We start from the raw sequence: 11,829 nt of genomic DNA, 5'->3' as shown, positions 1-11,829 counted from the left end.
ACTCTATCATCCACCGGCCTGCCAAACGCATTCATCACCCGCCTGCTTTAAAGGTCCAGACCCTCGCTTTCACCTTGGCTTCCTTTTTATGCACGGAGGAGAGCTTCGTGTTTGGAGCGGCCAACTGTATATACGAAGATTTCTTTATTGCATGATTTTATTATGACACGATGGCAGGAGATTTTGTCTTCAATTAGTTTCGATCTAAGCAGCCCGTCCTCCAACAAAAACGACCCTATAGTTTGTTTTTTGGAGTGGCGAAAACCATTTTAGTTCAGCTCGGTTTTTACTAGGTACATTTGTTTTTATTTGATTTCCGTTCAGACATGTTTCTCTGCTCCTGACCTCCGGCTGACCTATCAGATACACCTGCCAGAGATGCGAAGGCGGAAAGAGAGACAGAATTAGGTGGAGGAGTCATCTACTGTGCTTCACCGTATCTCCCTCTAGTCTTTGAGCAGAAGTGAGCTTTCAGCAGCAAAAAGGGACTGAAACACTGATACAACCTGTCATGTTGACTTGAGGATGCCATAAAAACAGCGTCCAGTGTGGCGGATAAGACTCGTGATTAATGGCCAGTCAACGCTAGCGCTCTCTGCTGAGGAATCAGGGAGCTTTATGAAAAATGAGTTTGGCAACAACAACAAAAAAAGCGCCTACGCTTAGTGTATGTGTTTGTGAATGTAAAATGTTTATAAATGTGATATGTTAAATTAGACAGAATGGGGAACGGCTCATTGACACTGGATTTCGAATTAATGAGGAATATTAACTTTCGAAATGATTTCCTGCTGTGAAATCCACGTTTAAATATTAGCAGTTCGGCATGTCCCAACGATTGGTGTGTGTGAGTGTGAATGCGTTCGTAAACACACTCGTGGAGGCCTGGAGTGTGTTTGTGCATGTCGTTCTGAGTTTATGCTAATGAGCCGCAGAGGGCAAAGAGGGAAGGATGAGCTCTTCTAACGGCTTTTTGAATGAGATGAATGGGTTACAGATGGCCCACTCAATATATTAAAATGAGACATGCAAAGCAGGGGCGGGACTTCCTCAAGATGGGGGCTTTCCTGAAGCAGCTCGGCACCTGTCTATCTTTCGTCATGGACGCATGCAGATGCACATATGCTTGCAGAGACGTGACTGATTCACCATAACAAATAAGCACACTCTGGCTTAAACCAGACTAGGAGAGCCGTGTAATCAACCCATTAACCCAACAAAACTGCATCTATTTATAGATCGCCTCGGAAGCTATTTTTAGGTCATTTTGGTGATCTCTGACACTAATCTCACTCTGGGTCAATAAAGAGTGGAAATATTACTGTCGTCATCATCTTAGTGTGCCATTGTGTTTGCCTGTATTTATCTACACTCATGGCAAAAATTCTTGGCGCCCCTGAAAAAGTATTTCTCACAGAAAAGTATTGCATTAACACATGTTTTGCTATACAGATGTTTATTCCCTTTGTGTGTATTGGAACAAAGCAAAAAAGGGAGGAAAAAAAGCCCAGGAAGACACTGAGACATAAAAAGGAAGACTACAGTTTGCCAAAATGTACCTGAGTAAGCCAAAATAGAGACCGAGATAGACCTTTTTGGTAAAGCACATCATTCTACTGTTTACTGAAAACGGAATGAGGCCTACAAAGAAAAGAACACAGTACCTACAGTCAAATATGGTGGAGGTTCAAAGATGTTTTGGGATTGTTTTGCTGCCTCTGGCACTGGGTGCCTTGACTGGGCATCATGAAATCTGAGGATTACCAAGGGATTTTGGGTCGCAATGTAGGGCCCATTGTCAGAAAGATGGGGTTTGTGTCCGAGATCTTGGGTCTTCCAGCAGGACAATGACCTCAAAAATACTTCAGAAAACACCCAGAAATTGGATGGCAACAAAGCATTGGAGAGTTCTGAGGTGGCCAGCAATACGTCCAGATCTAAATCCCATTGAATTGCTGTTGGGAAAAGGCACCCATCCAATATGAAAGACCTAGAGCAGTTTGCAAAGGAAGAGTGGACCAGAATTCTGGGTGAGAGGTGTAAGAAGCTTATTAATGGTTATAGGAAGTGACTGATTTCATTTATTTTTTACAAAGAGTGTGCAACCAAATAGTAAATTAATGGTGCCAATAATTTTGTCTAGCCCATTTTTGGAGTTTTGTGTGACATTATGTCAAATTCGCTTTTTTGTTTTGTTCCAATACACACAAAGGAAATAAACATGTGTATAGCAAAATGTGTTAATGCAATACTTTTAATGTGAGAAATACTTGATTTTCTGGAAAAATTTCAGGGCTGCCTACAAATTTGGCCATGACTGTAGTTGCATTTTGCCATATGATTTATATCTTGTGACATTGCCAACCAATGTGACATTATATCTCACAAATGTGACTCTATTTCTCATAATTGTGAGTTCATATCTTTCAATATTTTTGTTTTAATTTATAGTGTGACTTTAAGAGCTCTTTATCAAAATTGCACATTTTGACTTGACTTTGTTGCTGATAACTATGAATTTATACCACGCAATGTTTCTCTGCATCTAACAATGTGATTTTATCTCTCATTATTACAATATTATTATTATTATTATTATATTACTATTATTAACTATATTTTTCATAAATGCAACTTTGTTTATGACTTTCTATCTTGCGCTGTACTGTGACCTAATATATCCAGCAATTCTGACTTTGTTTCTAGTAACTGTGTTTTCATATTTTGCTAATTTATTAACCATAGAATAATCCCCCGGTTTCACAGAAAAGTCTTAAGCCTAGTCCTAGACTAAATGTAAATCTGAGTTGTTTCAACTGAAAGAGACCCACAGTGACTGATCCTAAAACGTTTTAGTGCCTTTGTTTTGTCTTAAGATGAACACCAGTAATGCATGTGAATGAAAATTACTTAAATGTCCTAATTGAACTATCACTTAATCCTGGTTTAGGCTAAGCCCTGTCTATGAAACTGGCACTATATATCTCAGTTATAATAATGTTTACTGTAATTGCAACTTTACAATTCACAATATGATTTTTAACAATGCAATATGTTTAAATCTCATAATTTGACTTCTTAACTGTAGCTTTGTGTCCTGTAATTGTCTAAATCCTGCATTCGTGGCTTTGTTTCTTCTTAACTGTGTGTTATATCTCACAATATGATGTTTTATAGTAGTTTTGTGATGCTTTTAAACTACTTTATGTGAAAAAGCAGTTTAGAAATTACAATAAATATCTTCTTAGACACATTAAAACTATTCCTGACCTTGGAACACAAAACCAATCATAGATGTAATTTTTTGTACATCATATGAAAGCTGAAAAATAAATAAGATGGTTTATGGTTATGGTTTAGGACAATATTTGGCTAAGATAAAACTATTTGTGAATCTGAGGGTACAAAAAAAATTAATGTTGTCTAAATGAAGTCCTTAGCGATGCATAATACTAATTTAAAAATTAGGTTTTGGTATTTACGGTAGGAAATTTCCAAAATATCTTTTAAGTAAACAATCTTTACTTAATATGCTATTGATTTTTGCCATAATAGAAAAATATATAGCTTTGACCCATAATATGTATTTTTAGCATGGTTACAAATAAACCTATGAAACTTAAGACTGGTTTTGTGCTCCAGGGTCACATATTATAATGTCAAGGGGGTCACCATTTGGCTTTTCAAGACATTTCCAGAGGTCTTTCTGAGTTGAAAGGTGGAGAGGAGGTCAGACTGCGAGTGTTTGGAGTAAATGTTTCTGATTCAGGAGCAATGAAGTGGAGAAATGGATGCTGGGATCGGGAGATTCAGCTGATTTTTCTGCCTGCATCTCTCCTTAGTGTCACTCTGACCACTGACACGTGCTGAGCACTGCCCTTTGTCACCTCCCCCCATCCCACCGTCTGTCTACACCTACCCTGGTATGACCCCTGTTCTCCACAAAGACACACTGACTGACTCTCTCTCTTTGACAAACACACCACCTGACCATTCTGTTGTAACTCAGAAGTGGGAGTGTATGAAACGAGATGAAAGGATTTTCACTTTTTTTAAGATTTATCAGACTTTATTTTATTATTTATTTTACTAAAGGTTACAAGAACATGCTAAAAAATGCAGGAAGAACATTTGACCTTTTTACCATTTTAGCACCTCTTATTTTCTTCCTAAACAAATCAGTTTTTTTCAGTCAATTGGTTGAGTGTATATAATGATTTACTCATAAAGACAGTAATTTGTTGCCACCTACTCTATTTTTGTTGTCAAAATCTGCATCACTAATTCACAGGCTGTTCCTTTTCAGTCAGTTTGTCACAATCTCTGGACTTTTGTTGTTGTTTTTTTTTCGTGTCTCGAGCCATGTGCTGTCTGTGCCCTGCCATCCCATTGTGTTTAATTGTCCTCCAGCTGTGTCTTGTTAATTTAGTTATTTCCCTGTGTATTTAAGCCCTGTGTTTTCGGTTGTTTTTGTCGGATCATCAACGTTACTACATGTTACTCAGTGTCTTTTCCCGAGTTGTATTCGTGGTTTTTGTTCTGCCTTTTGTATATTTATTTTGTCATTTTGGATTAAATCTATTTGTTTATTTTCGAGTCTCGAGCGCTCCTTTTCTCTCCCGAGAAACCACGGAAACGTGACAGGATGATCCGACCATAAAAGTAAAGCAGCGTTTTTTCCCCCTTTTTGTTTTTGGGTTTGTTTTGTCATGGATTCCCCCTACAACGACCCAAATTTCCTCATCCTCCTGCTGGAGCAGGAGGATCGATCTCTCGAGGGTTATACTAAGGACTTCCTCGCCCTCGGGAACGACTCGCGCTTCCCGGACAGCTTCCTGTGCTCGATTCACTTCCGAGGACTGAACACCACCACACGAGCGAAGCTGTCCGGGAACGGCCCTCGAGAGAGCGTCGCCGCTTACATCGAGTGGGTGCTGGTGTCCTGCAATTCGTCAATGACGGTTGCGCTGGAGGACAACGACACCAGCCCCACTCCAGATCCAGAACCCAGCCCATCATCTCCCCGCGTCGCGGAGGCCAGGCCTGTGCCCACGGAGGGCGCAATCACTGAGTCTGGGACGACCACGGAACCATCGTTGAGGAGAGCGACAGAGCCGTGGAGCGTCACCGGACCCGAGCCGATTGCGACAGACCAGGTGCGTGAGCGGGCATCAGAGCTTGCCGCGGTGGAGACAGCCGACAACGAGAGCGCGGAGTGGAGCTCCGCCCACTGCAGATCGGCTGAGGATAAGCTGATCATCCAACTGGGGCTGCTGGATCTACAAGAGGAACTGGATGATGTGGACTTAGACTGGGCACCTCCCGTGTATCCTGAGTCGCTGGTCCCGCCCAGCCGTCCTGTTAGCCCGCTGGTCCCGCCCAGCCGTCCTGTTAGCCCGCTGGTCCCGCACAGCCGTCCTGTTAGCCCGCTGGTCCCGCCCAGCCGTCCTGTTAGCCCGCTGGTCCCGCCCAGCCGTCCTGTTAGCCCGCTGGTCCCGCCCAGCCGTCTGTTAGCCCGTTGGTCCCGCCCCCGTCCTGTTAGCCCGCTGGTCCCGCCCAGCCGTCCTGTTAGCACCCTAGAGACTGTTCCCTCCCCGAGTTCCAGTGCCCGCGCCACGAGCGCCCCGTGTTTCAGTGCCCGCGCCACGAGCGCTCCCCGAGTTCCAGTGCCCGCGCCCGGCGCTCTCCCGAGTTCCAGTGCCCGCGCCACGAGCGCTCTCCCGAGTTCCAGTGCCCGCGCCCCGAGCGCTCCCTCCAGTGCCCACGCCTCGTGCACTTCCAGTTTTCCCACCCTCCCACCCTGGTCATACTGCGATGGATTCCAGCAGCCCCTGCGCTCATCCTCAGCTCACCATCACAAGCTCGCCACGGGTCTGCCGGTCCCCATCGCTGTCGAGGGTGGACGATCCCTCGCCTCAACGTCCCGCCTCCGAGTCCCGGACTCCTCCTCGCCTCGTAGACCCGTCGGCTCCCCCTGGGCTTCTAGCTCTCTCCTCTCCACCGTGGTCCGTCAGTCCACCAGCTCCACCAGGCTCCATCGTCCCTCCGGCTCCGCCTTGGTCTGTCGTCGACCATCCGTCGCCTCGGGATTCCTCTCCTCCGGCTTCGCCTCGTCCCTCCATCCCACCGGCTCTGTCAGGCTCCACCTCAGTCCTCAGTCGCTCTGGCTCCGCAGCGTCCTTCCTGTTCCCCGTCTCAGTGTCAGTCGCCGAAGCCGGCAGCGTCGCCTAGGACCTCCAGCGCCTCGACGTCACCTTGGCTCTTCGGCTCTCCTGCACCACCTGCTCCGCCGTCGGTCGGACCCATGGAGTCGATGGCCGCTCCTCCTCCATGGCTCCTCCCTCCGTCGGCGCCACCATGGACCATCATGGCTGGGCTCTGGATCTCCTCCTGCTCCGGATTCCTCCTGTGTTCTCCCTGGCTCCTCCCTCCTTCTGTGCCCCCCTGGACTCCTGTCTGCTTGCCCCCTCCTGGGGGCCGTCCTCCACCGGAACCTCCTCCCAAGATCCGGTATCCCCAGTTCTGAGTTGTTTTTTTGATGTTACTTTAGGTGCGAGGACTCACCTTCCGGGAGGGGGGCATTATGTCACAATCTCTGGACTTTTGTTGTTGTTTTTTTTTCGTGTCTCGAGCCATGTGCTGTCTGTGCCCTGCCATCCCATTGTGTTTAATTGTCCTCCAGCTGTGTCTTGTTAATTTAGTTATTTCCCTGTGTATTTAAGCCCTGTGTTTTCGGTTGTTTTTGTCGGATCATCAACGTTACTACATGTTACTCAGTGTCTTTTCCAGAGTTGTATTCATGGTTTTTGTTCTGCCTTTTGTATATTTATTTTGTCATTTTGGATTAAATCTATTAAGTTTATTTTCGAGTCGCGAGCGCTCCTTTTCTCCCCCGAGAAACCACGGAAACGTGACAGTTACCGACATACGGGATCTCGCTTTGAGAGATCATTCTACTTTGAGTGTATTAAAATGAGCCAATGAACACTGGCATGTGCTGATTGCATCCAGCTGCAGCTGATCACAGTGTGAGTATAAATGAGCAGCGGGAGCAGTGCGTATTCAGCTTTTCGCTTTAGAGTCGAGCATGACAACGCTCTGCTCCCTCTCCTGCTCCGATTTAAAGAGTACAGCGTTTTGTGCAGTGGTTGTTCCAGCGTCGAGTGGATTCCAAGGCCAGACTCATGTCAATCACTGCATCGGAGGGTGAGTCAGAAGGCTCTGGAGATGAACATCTGGCTAGTGCGGTGTTGGCTGGGCATTCCATCATGCCAGATACGGATCCAGAACTAGTGGCTATGCTTTCCTGAGCTGCCGAGAGGATCCTGTGGAGCCAAGGCAGCAAGCCTCCATGCAGGCAGCACCGTGGAGCTGGCCGCTGGCCCTGCCTGTCCAGGTCCCCGATGAGTGGTGTTCTTTTTAACCAGTGTCGTGCTAACTTTCTCGGAGCAAGGGTTGGAGCGAAGGCTGTCTCCCTCCACCCTTAAAGTCTATGTGGCTGCTATCACTGCAAACCATGACCCAATAAATGGGGAGTCCTGTTGGTAAGCATGACCTGATCATCAGGTTCCTTAGGGGGGCTAGGAGGTTGAAACTCCATTGGCCTCCCACTGTACCCTCTTAAAACCTGTCTGTAGTGCTGAGAGTGCCCCTTTTGAGCCTTTGCTAACAGTCGAGCTGACATTTTTATCAATGAACACTCTGCTTCTGCTCGCATTGGCCTCCATCAAGAAGGTAGGCGAACTGCATGCATTTTCGTTCGACGAATCATGCATAGAGTTTGGGCCAGAAGATTCCCAGGTAACACTGAGGCCAGCTCTTTGTCTGTCACAAAGGCTGGCAGAAGAGGAATGCCGTCTCCAAGCAAATGATGACACTCTGGATAGTGGATTCCATTACCCTGGACTACCATACAGTAGACCCTGTCGAGCTCCTCCATCCATTCGGCAGCCAGATGTGGAAGAACATCGAGTACCAGGCTCTCACTCGATGAATCCTTGAGAACCGATAGGTCTGGGAGCCATGTGAAGTACCCGAGAGGACTTCATATGTGTATTTCAATGGTATAGTTTTAGAGCCCCGTGTTTCCCCCCCAGCAGACCTTCTGTCAGATTAAGAGGGTTCAATCACGTACACATGAGTATACATTCCGAGACCTCCTGCAGGAAGGCAGGACTTCCATACTTCCCTTTTTACTAGAATGTGGGACGTTCCCCAGCTTTCCAGTCTTACTAAGTAGGTAGTTCTAACAACAGTAGCTGGCTTCTTGTGGTTGAACCCCAGCATACGCCAAACTGAGGGGGCTTGGGAGGCTTCAACATGACACTGGAAAGGACAGCATCCATGGAGTTTTGGTAGGGAACCAATTCGTCTGTCATATCTGACGTGACTCAGAGTGACCGACTGAAAGGAAACATCTCTGTTGCATATGTAAACTCATTCTCTGATGTAGGGAATGGAGATATCACGTCCAGTCCCCACGGTCCCTGTACCACAGCTGAGCGGCCGGGTCACTGGTTCAGCTCCTCAGCGAAAACCTGAATATGCAGACCACAAAACCAGTCATAAGGGTATTTTTAATTGAGATTTATATTTGAAAGCAGAATAAATAAGCTTTCCATTGATGTATGCTTTGTTAGGATATTTGGCTGAGATTCAACCATGTGAATATCTAAACGATATCTGGAAAATATTGAAAAAGGTGCCTTTAAAGTTGTCCAAATAAAGTTCTTAGCAATGCACATGTCTTCATGAAGCATAATCTTTACTTAATATCCCAATTATTTTTGGAATAAAAAAACAATTCGATAATTTTCACCCATACAATAATTTGCTACTTGCTACTGGTTTTGCGAATCAGGGTGGGATGATTTTATCTGTCAGAATTCACAGTGGGATGATTTGATCCCTATTGAGGTTGCCAATATTAGTCTAACTGGTGAATCGGATAATCCATACGTTCTTTTCACATTGTTGTCAACGTATTGAAAATTCCTCGATATTCAATCAAAGATTATATTTACCCACGGTTCCCATTCATCAGAGAAGAAAGCCTAAATGCGATTATGTAGACGAGGGATTAATGTGGAGATAAGCACAGGGTAATGCATGGTAATGATCTGACAGTAGTATTCCTCCTCCTTCATTTGCATATCTTAAAGTGCTGACAGGTGTGCCAGGCCATGAGGTAGAAATGAAGGCCAGTGGATGCCGATAAGACACCGTGGGGTGTTTTATACCTTTTGAATGTTGCTGATAATATGGACATTGGTTCTCTCTCTCACACACACGCAAGCACGAAAACCCTCTGAGTATGTTTGTCACAGATAACATACTGTAAATGGCTTGCTGGACCATCTCTATGTCTAATGCAGTCTGTCTGCAGCTCTGTTGTAGGCTGTAGGCTCTTGTGAGGACACTGATAAATCAAGGCAAATGTTATACGGAGGTATTTTTTGCATTCGCACACACATAGACTTTGCGGCTTGCCTCATGCATCACTTTATCTGAATCTGCCACATGTTGTTGATTTTTCTCCACCGACAGCCCTGTCTCATAATATATGCTTGGCTGGTGCTTATAACAGTACAGAATCAATCGTTGTATTGGCTACACACCACACTGGAAATGCTGAAATCTCTTTTGCGACAATAAATGTACTGTGGCGTGTTCAGAGGATAACCTATCCCTTACTGGGACCATTCAATCCATGTAATCTATATCACACAGCTACATCATTACAAGATAATATTCCTATATATTCTTATTGACTAGCAGCACGTGTACATATGTCAAATGTCAGCTATAATTGGCAAGAAGTGCAAATGGTAAACAGATTTATATTCATTATTGAGAATGCTAATGTATCTCCCACCGGGTTCTTAATGTGTTAAATACTCAAGTTATGTCTTAGGAATCTGTGCATTTCTGTCTCTTCTCTGTCCCTGTGACATCTACCGATATTAGTTATTATATTTAAAATGATAAAATCCTTTTTAACCAAACAAATGTAAATTTCACAGCAGCTTTTTGGCACAAAGAACAAAAAACGCTGTCAAACGATTAAAAAACGTTAATTACAGTCATGGATTGTGATTAATCACGATTATTTTCAAATGTAAAATACTGGGATTTGCCTGTAAATGTGTTGAAATGAAATGCACGACAAACTAGTTTAAGGAAACCCTCCGCCAGGTATGAGACATTATCCTTATTATTCTTTTTCATTCAGCCGTTCTCAGCTCTTATAGCGGAGACATTTTACATTGCTTTAATCCCAGTAAACATTTACCAAACTATTATCAAAAGTATTTCTTAATAAACACAACAAAATATATTCTTGTGACCTTGTGCATTACAAAATTATATATTACAAAATAGAATAACTTCTGTTCTACAGCTGCATTAGAGCTAATGTTAGCATCATGCTACATGAGACAATTTATGGATTAATAGTTCACTTTTACTCAAAACTCACTTTCAAGCACCATTGATTGTTTGTGCTAACCTGCTTTTGTGATCACGTGTGGAATTTTGTCATCCCACTGTTCTTAAACCATGCTATTTATAGCTCTTTTGCATCCCTGTACATATTCATTTCAGACGAAACATGAAAATATCCAAATCTTAAGAAAATCAATTACAAACCATGTCCTATCATAATCGTGTGTTTATTATAATCTATAGTGGTTCTGCTGTGTAAAAGCCTTAACGTGTATGCTATGGCTGAAACTCACGTTGTTTGTGAAATGACCCCCTCCTTTCCGTTCTTAAATTGCTATTTTTATTTACGTTTTTTGATGAATCGCATGAGTTTAGTGTTAAAGTCGACAGCAACTAATTCAAAGTAAATACTTTGGTGTGCTGCTGGTTGAGGTTATGGCTAGCTGATTTAACTCTTTTATGTTGACCTTTAACCTTGTAATATTTTTAATGTAACACTGTTGAAAAAACATGTTTGTAACAAAGATTTTCAACAAATTATTAATAATATGTAAGGTTTTACAAAGCAGTTCAAAGCTAGTTGATTTTGCCAGATTTTACTTCGCAAAATCACAGAATTTAAGTTGGTAAATAGCTATGAGTTGCAATATTATTTATTGAAATATTGCAAAATTTTATAGGTCTCCCAGCATTTATGGGAATTTTGGTGGGAAAATATGATTAAAAAAAAATAATAATTCAGGAACAAATTTTTTTTAGGATTCAACAATAACCATTTTAAAAAATACACACACACTTAAATATGTATTGTGCATATATATTGAAAAACTAACTATTTATTGATTTGTTGGTTGACACAAATGACACCGTTTGCTAAGAATGAGACACATACGCATATATCAGTCTTTCCACAGACTGCAGAAATCTCAGACAGTCACAGAAGAATAAGGTGTCTTCTGACCCTGCTCGTGCGGGGTCCCCAGGATTCACTGTATCAATTGTAGCGCTGTTATTGGAGTGTAATCGGGCATGAGAAAGGCCAGCTTGCTGAGGGTTGGGGGCTATTATGAGGGTCCCATCTGTGACTGCTGTGTGGAGAGGGGGGTACTGGCCTGGAGGTCTCTGGCACATGTCTATGAATGGTGGGTGTGAGAAGGGGCAACGGAGAAGCAGCTGATACGTCCGGGTGTGTGCGTGCATCGAACAACCTGTCTTCAACTTTTGCTCTAGATCCGTCCGAGAAGGCGTCCCTTTTCACAGTGTTTATCTTTGTTAACCAAGAAGAAGCTTAAAATACGTATCGATCTGTTGGCAGACGTGCACGCGTCGTTTCCTCTTCCGGCATAAAACTTCACGAGTCGTTTGTTGAGCGCGCATCCAGTGCCA

The sequence above is a fragment of the Puntigrus tetrazona genome, chromosome 5 (assembly GCF_018831695.1).
Source record: "Puntigrus tetrazona isolate hp1 chromosome 5, ASM1883169v1, whole genome shotgun sequence".
Lineage (NCBI taxonomy): Eukaryota > Metazoa > Chordata > Actinopteri > Cypriniformes > Cyprinidae > Puntigrus > Puntigrus tetrazona.
The sequence above is the reverse complement of the archived record's forward strand: the minus strand, read 5'-3'. Positions refer to the sequence as shown.